The sequence below is a fragment of the Rattus rattus genome, chromosome 1 (assembly GCF_011064425.1).
Source record: "Rattus rattus isolate New Zealand chromosome 1, Rrattus_CSIRO_v1, whole genome shotgun sequence".
Lineage (NCBI taxonomy): Eukaryota > Metazoa > Chordata > Mammalia > Rodentia > Muridae > Rattus > Rattus rattus.
The window spans coordinates 146,802,763-146,807,090 of NC_046154.1; the positions used below are offsets into that span (position 1 = coordinate 146,802,763).

General features: G+C 42.6%; 1 pseudogene; it reads right to left on the reverse strand.

The window, feature by feature from the left end:
- Positions 1–2,504: 2,504 nt before the first annotated feature.
- LOC116903946 lies at positions 2,505–3,886 on the reverse strand (annotated as a pseudogene).
- Between the last annotated feature and the right edge of the window lie 442 nt (positions 3,887–4,328).

The window sequence follows — 4,328 nt, forward strand, 5'->3', positions numbered from 1 at the left end:
CCTTGACAATACATTCTTTGCTTTGTTTTAGTTTGTGTTTTTCAATGCTTCCTTTTTATCAAATTTATTTTTTAAATTTCATACATGTATAGTGTATTCACATCGTTCCTCCCTCCCTCTCGTCCTTGCAACCTCTCCCACTCTCTCTCAAATCTATGACCTCTTTGATCATTATTATTGAATGTATCCATATATGTATAAAAATATAGATAATTTGCCAAATCTGTTTAGTGTTGCTCACGTGTATACCATTTTAAAGAATGGCCACTTGGTATTAGAAAACCAGCTAAGGGACTCACTCCTGGAAAAGACTAATTCTCCTGCTCTCAGCAAACACTAATTTCCTGTAGTTCTTCATCTACAGGTAGGGCCTCCTGAGATTTCCCTTGCCTGTGTTGGTATGTCGACAGATGTTAAAATTTTCCGGTTCTTGATTGGACAATCGTATTGTTACCTAAGATTTTATAGGTGTAGTTTTGTTTATTATATCTAGCAAACTCCCAAATTCTGAATAGCCACGGCAGGAGAGACAATGCGAGAAGCCCCTGGAGCAGAACCAGCAGGACAGGGCCTCCTTGAGTGTTGATAGTTTCTAGGCATAAGGCTTGTTTGTATAATAAGGTATATAATTTACTTTGTGTTCCTTCTTTGTGAAATATTCTCCCTGACAAGGTTATTGGGGAATGTTCTCCCTGTCAAAATTAATGATTCCATGATTATTAGAAACAGCATGAGTCTGAGAGGTGGGGATATGACTAATGTCCTTAACAAAGTGGTAAACATTGTGACCTTTAGGACAGCCTTTAAGGCTATGGGAAAGAACTCTGAATACATGAGTTCTTCAACTATGCAAAGTGTAAGTATGCAATATGAATTGTATGAGGGGAGTCACAGACCTAAAAGAACAGAGGCAGCTGTACTATGAGCCAGCTTGTCCACAGGATATTAAGGAAAAAGATGAAGAGATTTAGGGAGTGGTAATCATAGGGCAGGATCCTACTCAGCTAGCATATTTTTAGTACTTACAAAGGCAGGTGGATTTCTGAGTTCAAGGTCAACCTGGGACAGAGCAAGTTTACACCCAGGTGTGATGGGAATGGTGATCTCAGAACCAGATTCCACCCAGCTAGTTTATTGTTTATGCTTACAAAGGCAGGCAGATCTCTGAATTCATTTGCTATATTAAAAATGTACTTGCTGTCTTTTCTAAGAATCAAAGGGCTAAGATCATAAAATACTGATTGGTGGGATAATCAAAAGGGAACCGGGGGTTGATGGTTGAATTGATATGCAAATAAAAGACTATGCTTTGGTCAGCAAGAGCTGAACTGTCTGAAGACCTCTGGAGAGTTATTAAGAACAAAACACAGAGCTGTCAGCTTGTACCCAGAATTGACTTCATGTCACTTCTACCACTCCCTACCACTCCCAAGCACTCCTTCCTCAGAAACCCCTCTCCAAGCTGAGGCTGGACCTTGGCAGAAAACAAGAGTACAGCAAATATTTTGGTCCCCTGGCTCTGATAGTCATAATTCTTTTCCCACCATGCCCTGAGCATAGGTAGTGGTTACGCTGGGGATGCACCAGTTGAGACTCCGAGCACCGCCAACTCAGTTTCCTTCACTTTGATGTCTATTCTTTAATGATTTCATTATCTGCTGCAAAAGAAGCCTTGGTGACTGTGATATCTACATTTTATCTGTATATAAAGATGTCATAGAATATGATTAGGAATTACACAGAGTTAGGAAAGTGGCTGTAGCAGGCTTCTTCTAATATAATGAGTTCCCTTGAAATGTAGAGTCAACTAGGTTTGCAATATCAAATATGGATTCTCTTCTTTGAGGATGCCTTAAGTCCCATGACATATCCATTGGTTACCACTAAGGTATAAATGCCTCTATTGCACATTTTGAGATATTGCCATGTTGGCCATTGATGTGACTTGCAGTCAACATAAAAAATGTATAATTATCAATTGTTCATCTTTTCTCTTAGCAGTTTGCATAGAACCTTTGAATACAGTGAAAGAATCCCCAGGGTTTTCAGGCCAGTTCCAGCTTGATTCCTCTGAATCCTGTATCTGAAGTACCTGATGTCTTCAGCAATTAGGACTTGCCTTCAGATCCTGGAAGCAATCAGGGGCAACAGCAATAACCTACATTGCCTGGGAAGTTGCTTACCCTTACCTGACCAATGGATCAAAGGAGATTTTTCATGCCTGATACAGTGGTTTTGGTTAGTGTACAGCTAGAAAAAGGCATTATCACCCCAACTAGTATAACTTTATTCAAACTATACATACACATACATCCTCACTTGTTTGTATTACACATATTTTTTTTCTTAAAGCTTTCACTTTTAGACATCATGGAAAACTTAGAGTTAACACATGGACAAGACATGATCACAGAATGGAAAAAGCACAGAACCATCAATGCCTACAGATAGCGATGGGAGCTGGAGTTTTGAGTTTGGCATGATTCAGTGACTGGAGAAATGAACTAGTATTCCTCTCCTTCTTCCTCACCTTCATCTTCAACAGAATCCATACCAACCTCCTCATAATCCTTCTGTAGGGCAGCCATGTCTTGGCAGGCCTCAGAAAACTCCCCCTCCTCCATGCCCTCACCAACATACCAGTGCACAAAGGCACACTTGGCATACATCAGATCAAACTTGTAATCTAGGTGAGCCCAGGCCTCAGCAATGGCTGTGGTGTTGCTCAGCATGCACGCAGCTCTCTGACCTTGAAGCCAGGTCACCACCATGCCACCACAGTGGAGGCTGGTACTCACGCCCACCTTTGAAGCTAGCTGGGCACCAGTCCACAAACTGATGCTGTGGCATGTTGATGGTGGCAATGGCAGCATTGACATCTTTTGGGGACCCACATCACTGCAGTGCAGAAAGAGGCAAGCCATGTATTTAATTATGGCGAGGGGTCACATTCACCATCTGGTTGGCTGGCTCAAAGCAGGCATTGGTGATCTCTGCTATAGAAAGCTGCTCATGGTAGGCTTTCTCAGCAGAGATGACAAGGGCATAAGTGGCCAGAGGGAAGTGGATGCGAGGGTAGGGCACCAGGTTTGTCTGGAATTCTGTCAGATCAACATTCACATCCCCGTCAAATCTGAGGGCAGTGGTGATGGAAGACACAATCTAGCTAATAAGGTGGTTAAGGTCAGTGTAGGTTGGGTTCTCAAGGTCAAGATTTCTATGACAGATGTCATAGATGGTCTCATTGTCTAACATGAAGGCACAAACAGTACTCCAGGATGGTGTGGGAGGTGAGGATGGAATTGTAGGGCTCTACCACAACAATGGAAACCTGGAGGGCTGAGTAAATGGAGAACTCCACCTTGAACTTCTTTCTTTCTTTTCTTTCTTTTTCTTTTTTTTTTTTTTTTTTTTCGAAGCTGGGGACCAACCCAGGGCCTTGCGCTTCCCAGGTGTCGCCTAAACACTGAGCTAAATCCCAACCCCGGACTTCTTTCTGTAATCAACAGAGAGCCACTCCATCAGCAGAGAGGTGAACCCAGAGCCAGTTCTCCCACCAAAGCTATGGAAAACCAAGAAGCCCTGGAGACCTGTGCACTGGCCAGCCAGCTTATAAATTCTGTCCAAGACAAGGGCAGTCATCTCCTTGCCAATGGTGTAGTGGCCATGGGCATAGTTATTGGTAGCATCTTCCTTGCCTGTGAGGAGCTACTCTGGGTGCAAGAGCTGGCGATAGGTAACAGTACAAACTTCATCAATAACTGGGTTCTAGGTCTAGGAACACTGCCTGGGGCACATGCTTGCCAGTTCCCGTCTCAATAAAGGTGTTGAAGGAGTCATCTCCTCCCCCAATGGTCTTGTCACTTAGCATCTGGCCATCAGGCTGGATGCCCTGTTCTAGGCAGTAGAGCTCCCAGGAGGCATTGCTGATCTGGACACCAGCCTGGCCAGCGTGGATGGAGATGCACTCATGCGTGATAACTACCGGTTAAAAGTTGAGGGTGATAGAAGCAGACACCAGGTCCCGGTTACCATTCCTGACAACTAAGTGTTCAGGTAAGTAACTAAATAATGCCACATTATTTTAGATAAGTATAAAATGTTATGGCTTTTTAAAATATCCTTAGTATTATTTATCCCTCCACTTTCCACCTTGATTGTCTTCCTGTTCCTCTCTTAATGATCACCACTGTGCATCTGGTAAGATAACCATAGATAAGATCTCTCTTTAGTATTGATTTGAAATTTTCTGGTCATTAGTGGGTGAAAGATTTTTCATATTTATTGGTCTTTTGTATTTCATCTTTTTGAGAACTGTGGTCATTTTA